The following is a 10,978-nucleotide window of genomic DNA, read 5'->3' on the forward strand; positions in this document are numbered from 1 at the left end:
TTTCAATCTCGGTCTATTTCTGAAATTTATTCTTACATACTTTTGATTTTTTAACCCTATATGCTAACATTGTCTATGTAAATTTTAAAATTGTTTGTATGCACATTGAACGACAAATCTATGTGACGTATAATATTTTCTGACGTCAGACACACAAATCAACGAATGTGTTTGTAGATAGATGTTTTTGTGTTCTGTTAAAGTGTTCCTTTTAAAATTGTTATACGATGATGACTGATGTACCCATATTTTGACTATTTTATTTATTGTGTCTGTTTAGTTAACGCATCAATGTAAATATAACGGAATTTGATGAGACTGTCATCAAAGTGAGAGGGTACGCGCTATAAAACAAGGTTTAATCCACCATTTTCTACATTTGAAAATGCCTGTACCAAGTCAGGAATATAACAGTTCTTGTCCATTCGTTTTTGATGCGTTTTGTTATTTGATTTTGCCATGTGATTATGGACTTTCCGAATTGATTTGCCTCTAAGTTCAGTATTTTTGTGATTTTACTTTTTGTTAAGTTACCGTGTTTGTGATTGTCTCCGATGGCCATACACTACAATGTGTTTTGCAATTAAAAACAGTAGATTACGATCCGTGTAATAATTGCGATTTTTGTACCGATATATCTGGTAATATGGTGTCCTATAGACTTATAAGTAAGATTCCAAAGCTCGGTGACTCTGGCAAACGTTACCAGTTATGGGCGACATGCATATTACAATTAGTATTTATTATAAACAAGAAAATTCATTAAAACGATTTACAAGGAAAACACATATATTGGTAACAAGATAACTTGGTAGAATTAGAAAATTAAATTAATTGCTCATTCATGGATTTCTTAAACAGGATGATGCTTGAAACATTAACAATGTACATGTATAGATAATAGTAAAATATAGAAGTATGACATTTTATTTATTTCTATTTACAGAAGATTTATCTGAAAGAAAAACGAAAGATGCTTACAATTGAAGGATGATCGAAAGAAATCTGTATATCATTAGCAAATCCAACGATAATTTAAAATAAATTATATACCACTTAAAATCTTAAATTTTGATAATGTTAAAAAGTACACGTCTTGTTCATTTATCAGGTTCTGGTTGTTTGAAACATTCAGGACCAGTGTTTGTATTATTATTCCTCTTTACAGCAGATATCGGTTGCACCGAGTTGATCATGTCTTAAAAACCCTGCCTTATTTTGTAAGCTGACATCATACAATAGCTATTTGTGGAGTAATTACAAATGATTGATTCTTGGTAGCTTATAATTAATGTCTATTCAAACGTATTAAATCCGTATTCAGGTCAAAAACACTTCGGTCTTACAAGGCATTGCATCTAGGAGTTTGACAGATATTCACCACTAAAAATTAAGGATAGACTGAATATAGGCATACATTTTGCAGTGTAACAAGACATCAACAACCTCTTCTTTTACCATTTCAACTGCATTTTACTATTTGTTCTTACCTTGTGCTATTTACATCGTTATCTAAGATTAGGGAAAGGTTGACCACTGAGAACATGTTTAGCCACATCACATCATGTATATGCCTAGTCGGGTAGGACATTATAATTCAGTTGTTGTCGTTGGTTGCTTTTCGGCCCTTTGAATATTTCGATTCGAGCTTTACCGATGAGTCTCATGAAGATGGACAGCGCGTCTGGCGTACTTATTATAATCCTTCCCTTGTAGCTTTGATTAGTTTTTATTTTAGTTTTTTAGTAGATTGTTTTATCACACACCAGGTGGCCATTGTTATTTGTGTAAGAAAAGATTAACATTTGGTCCTTTCTGGTCTTTTATAGCTGATAATATGTAAACAAATTTTGAAGTCCGCACGGTAACTTTTTAATTCATGTTAAAATGAACAATCTGTTTCATAACACTTTCTTAATACGGATACTTATAACCATCATATCAATATTGTAATGATCTAAATGAAAGATTGTGACAAGAATATTTTCTGTTTATAAATCATCTCATATGCGATACATGGGTTGTACATCTCTGAAGCAAATTTAATCTATCAATTGGAGCGGTACTTTCAGACCGTGTTAGTTGAAAACCGTTGCTTTCATCGTATGTCTTTCAAATGGGTTCAGTAACACCGAGTACTCTCAGATCTATACTCAGTGTCTTTTTGTTGATGGAATGTACAAGCACCCGGTCGCGTTCAATCTGTGTTTTAGTTAGAAGTATTTCTGTTGTATCCATCTGATGAATTAAGCCGTTTCAAATGATTATTATAATTCGTTCTTATATTGTACTGTTACATAACTGTCACAGGTGAAGGGAATGTTTGGATCCCGCTAACCTGTTTAACCCTGTCACCTTCTTTATTATTGTGAATCTCCCAAGCATGGAGCCTGTAGTTCAGTAGTTTTCGTTTGTTCCTGTGTTACACATTTTTGTTTTTCGTTCATTTTTTTGTACATGAATTAGACCGTTAATTTTCTTGTTTGAATTGTTTTTACCTTGTCATGTCCAGGCCTTTTATAGCTGACTATGCAGTATGGTCTTTGCTTATTGTTGAAAGCTGTACAGTGATCTATAGTTTTCAAATTCTGTTCTTATTTTTTAACCCATCAAAAATTGAAATTTAAAAAAATCAAATTCCCCTTTGGCACTCACAAACGGGGACGAAAGATACCAGAGGGAGAGTCAAACTCATAGATAGAAAATAAACTGACAACGCCATGACTAAAAATAAAAAGACAAACAGACAAATAATAGTTCAGAAGACACAACATAGAAAACTAAAGACTAAGCAACACGAACCCCACCAAAAACTTTCGGTGATCTCAGGTGCTCCGGACGGGTAAGCTGATCCTCATGTGGCACCCGTTGTGTTGCTTATTTTATTATAAATACGGTAAATAATCTAATTCGGTAGGTCACATTCGTGAAAAGGGAAAGGGTATTGTAGTTACGACATAAGGAACATATCCGATATCATCTGTGAAACGGTTATTCCATAACGATCAACCAACTCGTGATGGCGTCCGTAAAATTTAAGAAGGGTTGATTTCAATTTCACCATTTGGAACTCTTGGTTTAATAGCTTCCTTGTGAGTAGCAATCCTCTATCAAGGAAATCATGATAGAAAATACAGGCCCGGGAATATCGTATCAATTGGGAGATATATACTCCTTATACAGGCGCGTCTCGAATGCTACATCGAAATGGAAAGTTCACAATTGGGAAGCTGAAATCATCTCTTTTGTCGTAAATTTTTGTTTTTAACCAACCCTCATTGTCAATTTCTAGATGTAAGTCAAGATATGAGGCAGACTTAGCTGTATCTAAAGTATCCTTTATCTCCAGTTAGATGGGATAGATTCGTTCAATATAGTCATTAAATTTTGTATTATTTAGTGAGAGAACATGACACAAACTATTTAATAAATCAAATTTTTAATTGAATTATAGTTTGCCTTTTTATCAAGGAAATAATGAACTCACACAGGTCATTATTTTATACATTGGAGCATATTTCATTGAAACATGGTATGGTCAAGGTTGATTCGCCGAAAGAATAACATATCGTTCTGAAAGAAATCGATTCCATATAGGTATATAAGATGAATGTTAAACAAGGAAAGCTCTTCAGACGCATAATATCAACAGTATCTTATTTGTTTTTTTTTGAATATATTTTATCACTACTGGGGAACTGATTGTACCATAGGATATCATGAGCTCAGTAATCAGTTGAAGTACTGACATGACGTAGAACTTTTCTGTAATTTTCCATTGATGAGTTTAACAACTTGGTAAGGAAGTTAATAACTGCGTTCCTATGTAAGTCTGATTATTGCCGCTTTGTAAGCGAACTGAGAAAGAAAAAAAAATACACCAACCATATGGATATCAGTATAAAGTGAGGTACACTTTTCTATTTTGGAGCCAATTTGATGTATTTGACTATTGGAAGCGTACATATCGACGGCTCTTCATGAAGTAGAAGGCGCACAGAAAATTTATATGACACTTGACATCATGATATATACTAGGTATACTAAGGGCCGTTTTTGGCCTCCTTTTTTGTCAATTTTTTTTTCTCATGAAATTAATGAAATGTTTATCGGATTTTTTTGTAGCACATATTTTAGTAGCACACGCGGATTTCATCTTTTAGTAAAACAAAAACCTGATGTTGGGTTCCATGAGTGCTTTGATTATGTCAAAAATAGAAAAATGTTTTTTTTTGGACTGAAATCCGTCGTTTTTAAAAGGCCTCCGCCAACATGAGCCATAGAAAAGAATAATAATAAAATTAAAAACCAATTGTTCAAAGAACAATTGAAGGTCTTTCCACCAATAAGGATCTATTTTGATATGAAAATATTAAAATTCAGTTGAAAATGTCAGTTCCTATGGCTAAATGATATATAAATATGAATTTCAAGCAAAGGTCAAACTCTAGAACGTCCAATTAACCTATGACTTTGACCTCAATTTCAAGGTCATAAACCAAGGATCCCAAATTAAAACACCCTAGGTCTGTATTATGTATGGTTCATGAGTAATATCACTTTACGCATAATTCTAAATATAACGGGCAAAAATCCCATTTATTCTCTTCGCACCCTTCCAATCAAAATTTATAAGTTACGACATGTCGCAACTAACAATTTAGTAAAAATAATTTGTTGAAATCTTATAAGGTTAATGAAAAAGAGTGAAAATAAGCCAAAATCAAAATTTAGAATTTGACCTTGACCTTTGACCTTGACCTAATTTTCATTTTTTTGGACCAAGGATCTTAAATCAAAAGACCCTAAGCCTTTACTTTATAATGATAATGAGTTATATTACCATACAACTAATATAAGATATAAAAGGGGGAAAAGTCGCATCAAATGTTTACGTACCCTTTTAACTAAAATTTACGTGTTACGCCATGTCGTAACACACATTTTGTGAAATATTTTGTCGATATCTTATAGGATTTCTGAAAAGAAGAGATAACAAGTCAAAATCATATTTTTGAACATGACCTTGACCTTTGACCTTGACCTCATTTTAATTTTTTTGGACCAATGACCTCAAATCGAAAGACCCTAGGCCTCTATCACTAATGGTTTTCCAGTAACAAATTTATTTCATTTATTTCATTACAAAAGGGGAAATAACTCTCATATGGAGTCTTCGTAAAGCTTCGGTGAAAATAAAACGTAACATCCTGAGGATATAACGAGCAATTTGGAAAAACAAATTTGTCGCTTTCTTTTACGGTTGCGGAGGAGATCTGATAACAAGAAAAACAGTGTTTGGGGAGATAACTCTTACAAAGAAAAGTGTTCGGTTAAACAGGGTCAGTTTCAAAAGCGTATAGACTGAATAATATCATATACAAAAAAACTAAGCGACATCTTTTGAAACATTTTTACACCGCAAGAAAAAAATTAGGCGGAAGAAAAAAAAAATAATCAGAACGAATTCAATAGGTCTTTCCACAAGAAAGGTGGAAAGACCTAAATATCCGCATCCGTAATTTAAGTAGGATGCATTTTATAAGTTACATTAGTTTGAAAGGATTCCACTCTACTTAATTCAAAGACATTTATAGATCAAGCATATATTCCAACCAAATATTTGATTAAACTAAGTTTCAAACTTCTTACAAAAAATTAACCATAGACAAATTTAGCATTGTTTGTGATATCTCTTTGTCATATAGGTTGTAATGTTTCTATTTATGAATACATCTTCGTTTCCAAAAATATTTTTTGGAAACGAACTCTTTTGATGCAAAGACATTTTTAATATTTGGTTCATTCTAGCAAATTTCTAAATTAAGCAAACCTTCTGATATATCATTTATTGTCAAGTATTTCACGAGGGCTTTTGTGTCATTAACATTCATATTATATCGTTACTTAAATCACACTCTGTTTCCGTCTATCGGTACAGCTTTCAATCAAAAGTTAACACTATAAGGTATGAGGAAAATTTTGATTTAGAATACAATTTTTTGTCATCTGCTTGACTATAATTTATTTTTTCATCAAATTGCGGATCAGAATATTTTTTTGTAAAAAAAACATACCCCCTCTCCATTGAAGTTAAATGATCGTTATCTTTGAGACACAATGTTCTTAACGATATTAATATACCAGGGTACCTTGTTTGTAAAAGCTGTAACAATAATGCACAAATGTTATTGTAACAGCTTTAGACCAATTAATCAATTTTCATAGTCTTAAACAAATTGTTGAATGATCGTTCCCTTACTAAATATCCTATATATACTACCCGATATTGAATTTGTAGTTTTTGTTGTCGTTAATTGATTTTAATGACAATCAAATTGAGAGCCGTTAGTATAATACCTTACGTAACAACATAATTGTATTATTTTGAAAGTCAGAATGAAGGTGAAAATATACAACATACAAATTAGATTTATGTAAACAAAAACATTTTGGATCCGTCAACATATTCGAATATCTATTTTCACAACATTAACGCAATTCGTGTCCAAAACAATGGTCATTACTTCAATTGTAACAAGTTTCAGCATGTAAACAACATGTTCCCGATGAAGCTTCCGTCAACCACCACGTAGTTAGTTGTTTTGTATCATTTCGGGTCAATTTATTTAATGTATAAATAAGATTCATTGAAGTCATATACATAACTACGACTGCTTATATTAAACTGTACTACCAAACTACTTCGATAATTCAAAGTGGTGACTGTCTCTAAAGGGTTTGTGAAGATTTTGGTTTCTGTATGTGTGGTGCTGATTGTTATTTGTCATGCAGCAAGGTATTACGAGAGAGAGGACGAGAACGAAGGATATGAACCATACGACAAATGTAAGTTTTTATATGCATATTTAGCTAAAACATTTATACAGTTTAAACTTCTAGCTGTTTATATATTTTTCTAAAGGGCCATTGTTGGTACAGTTTTTATCTCGTTTTTAATCACAAATGATATCTCCTTATTTTCATATTTGTTGTGTGTAAAAAGTTAAATCAATGTTCAACTATATCCAAATAATTCGTATGTTGTTATATAAAAAAGCTTGCTAGTTGAATAGAAACATAACACTTCTCAGTATTGCAATGTTGTTAAATTATGTAAGAACGCAGACAACTGATTTTTATAAAAAAAATATATATAAAAGTGAAATGAATACTCCTTAAAAGTTTTTATGAGAATATTTAAGAATACTGTTCAAACTGTCAATATTGATTGCAAGTTTTGATCTCCAAATTTATCAGAAGATATTAAATAGTTTTAGTAACGCAATACACAACTATTAATTATTATTTTGGAACATCAATATCGGGAAAACCAATCTGTCCAATACCAATAATAACAGTAAGCCTTAATCAACTTACATGTAGTTGGTAACTTATATTTTTTCCACACCCTTTAAATGGCTATCTTTCTGGCAGATGCAGAAGAATCTTTTTCTCCAATTGCTACTACAACTATTGTTATGCCAACGTGTTCAGCATATTTTAGAGAGCCTTTCTGATTGCCACAGCATTTCAATGAACTGCGTTATTATTACAACTTTCGTACCAATATGTCTGGTACTAGGGTTGTCCTGTAGAGTAATACGTAATATTCTAAGCACGGTCGTATCTAGCAAATGTTACCACGTAAATGGGCGCGATGGATAATATTATTAGTATCTATTATATAAATTTACTTAAGAATTGAATGCTTCTTTTTGTAACTTCATTAGGGTGTAAAAGCGTTGACCGAAGTACATTTTATATGATGCGCGGAAGCGCTTCATTCTAAAAAATGTGCGCACGATCAACGCTTTTACAACCCTATGAAGTTACAAAAAGAAGCATTCCATACTTATGATTACATGTTTTAGCTAGGATCATGAAAACACGAATTTTATCATTTTTTTTAAATTTAATTTACTTGTGCACTTTATTGTGGGACCACGTGTTATCATGAATGATAAGTTTTATTGTGTAATGCAATTGCTTAAGGAAAAACATGTGATGTGCATTTAGCCAATCAGAATAACGTATTATAATGAAACATACATCTAATGTAATTATAAGAAAATAAGACATATCGGTTTCTGACGGTAATATAAGACTATATAGTATCAAATTAGAAAATAATATCATTTGCTTATTATCATGATGCTGGAAACCTTTACATTATACATGATACTGATAAAATATAAAAGTATGACATTTTTATTCATTTCCATTTTCAGAAGCTTTGTTAACTGGAACTAGAACGAAAGAAGCTTACAGTAGAAGGCGGATCGAAAGAAATCTGTATATCATTAGCAAATCCATCGATAATTTTATTTGATATATAAAATAAATAACATAAAAGAAAGTCTTACATTTTTATCAATGAAGAACGTACACATCTTACCAAGACGGTCATGATCATAAAATCAAAAATTAAAATCATAAATATGTTGTACTCCGAAGAAAATTCAAAATGGAAAGTCCTTAATCAAATGGCAAAATCAAAAGCTTAAACACATTAAATGAATGAGTAACAACTGTCATATTTCTGACTTGTTTAGATTGTATGAAACATCTAGTATTGGTATTATTAGTACTCTATACAGCAGATACCACCTACACCGAATTGATAAAAAAAAGTGCCTTATTAAGTAAGCTGATATCGATACAAAAGGCATTACTGGAGGTTTCTCAATGTCTAGTCAAACATATTAAATCCATATTTAGGTCGAGAAAACTCTGTTCCTACAGGACATGGCATTTATGATGAAGATCAGGGATGTTCCTATAAAAATGAGGATATACTGTATATGGAGAAATATTTTCCGTGCTACAGACCACCAACAACCCCTTCGTATACGTTTATAAAACTTGGCATTCACCTGAACTGGTTCAAATAACAATTGAAATTGAATATATATTAAATGATTGGTTGTGCTATAATAAATACCGACTTTAAATATAATTTCAAAATTGAATTGACACACAAGGGGTTCAGCTTCAGTGATTTTTTTGATAATAAAAAATTTAATATACACGTAAACATAACTGTCTACATGATAACATTTTGTCACATCCTGTGCTGCATATAAAAATGATTTGAGAACAACAAAGTACAATCTTAAGTCATGCTTTTTCAAACTATTTATAATTTCTTTACACCATATTATTCGGAAGTGTACTGATTGACATTTCAGTCTAAGGGAATATATTAAATTTATAATTGTTTATTGGATATGAAATATCATCCAGTAACTGCCAGTACTTATATAGCGGTAGTTTGTGTCTTTTGTCTTCTTGCCATTTTTCCTGTGTGCTGTTATGAAGATTTATGCAATTTCAACTGATTTTACTATGCATAAAAAAGAAGATGTGGTATGATTTCCAATGAAACAACTCTCCACAAGAGACCAAAGTAACACAGAAATTACCAACTATAGGTCAACGTATGTGGTCTAATATTGTGCTGTTACATCGTTGTCCAAGATCAGGATCAATTAGACCGCTGAGAACATTTCTACCCCTTTCACATGTTGTATGTGCCTAGCTAGTCGGGTAGAGTGCTGTAGTTTAGTGGTTGTCGTTAGTCTGTTTGGTTCCTAATGTTTTAACTTGAGGTTAACTGATGAGTATGTAAACGGACTGTCGTACTTATCATAAGCATTGAATCTTATTTTTAATTCTAGTTTCAGTATATATTTTTTGACACACATCAGGTCATCGGGTTTTCTGTAACAATTGAGTTATTTCATGAAGCTCATAAGGTAACATTTTAATTGCTGAAATTTACGTAATTTGGACTTAAACGCCATGGTCAGTACTATTCACGACCAGGACACAAGAATAATCGTAGAGAACTGCCGACATTCATCCATCCATTTTTTCTCATTAACAATCAAAATTCAAGCCCTTAAGATCAGTGTATAGTAAACGGAAATCTCAAATATCAACAAAAGTAAAGAAACAATGATTTGGCTTTAAAACTGAAACTGTTGTCAATGTTATTATGAAAATTCCGTTCTATAACACTTTGTTTATACACAAGAAACAGACAATTACAGCATTTCAATCTATATTGTTATGATCTGAATTCCGTTTATAAATAATCTTATATGCAATACGTGGGTTGTTCATCTCTGATGCAAATGTATTCATATCTGATTTGGAACAGTACTTTACGACCTTGTTTGATCCAAAAGGTTGCTTGCATATGACTTTTAAAGTGTAAATAAACTCATCATGGATACTAGGACTTAATTTTGTATATACGCCAGACGCCCGTTTCGTCTACAAAAGACTCATCAGTGACGTTTGAATTGTTTCAACTTTGACATTGGAGGGCATTGTATACATGTAGCTTTCTATGAGGTATGGGCGTTGATTTTTGTTGAATGTCCTTTAGTACTTGATAAAGGCTATTTCGAACCGAATGGCAGAGGTAATATTTGGGTACCTGTTGAAATGAAATATTGGATTGATCTTGGATTTATTTTTAGGTTAATTTTGGACAGTAAGGTATACACTTGTTACGGTACTAATACATCATTAACATTCAAATATTTTGATTTGACCGTTTCTGATGAAGGTTAATCCAGGAAACCGCTTCCAACGCATACAATTTTCAAAATCTTATCTTCATTTCTTTTAATATTAATTGTTCGATACCACTGCTGGTGAATTGTTTGTACCGTAGGATATCATCAGTTCAGTAAATGTTGAAGTACTGAAATGACGTAGAACTTTCCTTTGATTTTCCATTTATAAATTAAGCATCTTGGCATGGTTGTTTAAAACAGCGTTCCTATTTAAGCATGATTAAGTAAACTGAGATAGCAAGAAAAACAAAACCACCAACCATATGGATATCAGTACAAAGGGAGGTACAATTTTCTATTTTGATTGTTAATAACATACATATTGACAGCTCTTCATAAATAAAGTACAAGGCACACAGAAAATCGATATGAAACCTGATATCCTGATA

General features: G+C 31.9%; 1 long non-coding RNA gene across 1 annotated transcript; it reads left to right on the top strand.

Annotated features, from left to right (window-relative positions):
• The first annotated feature begins 6,608 nt into the window (after positions 1 to 6,608).
• Positions 6,609 to 8,362, top strand: LOC143057659 (uncharacterized). Its single transcript, XR_012972777.1, has 2 exons — positions 6,609 to 6,849; positions 8,232 to 8,362. It is a non-coding gene; the product is annotated as an uncharacterized LOC143057659 (long non-coding RNA).
• Positions 8,363 to 10,978: the final 2,616 nt, after the last annotated feature.

This window comes from Mytilus galloprovincialis, chromosome 13 (genome assembly GCF_965363235.1).
Source record: "Mytilus galloprovincialis chromosome 13, xbMytGall1.hap1.1, whole genome shotgun sequence".
Taxonomy (NCBI): Eukaryota; Metazoa; Mollusca; class Bivalvia; order Mytilida; family Mytilidae; genus Mytilus; species Mytilus galloprovincialis.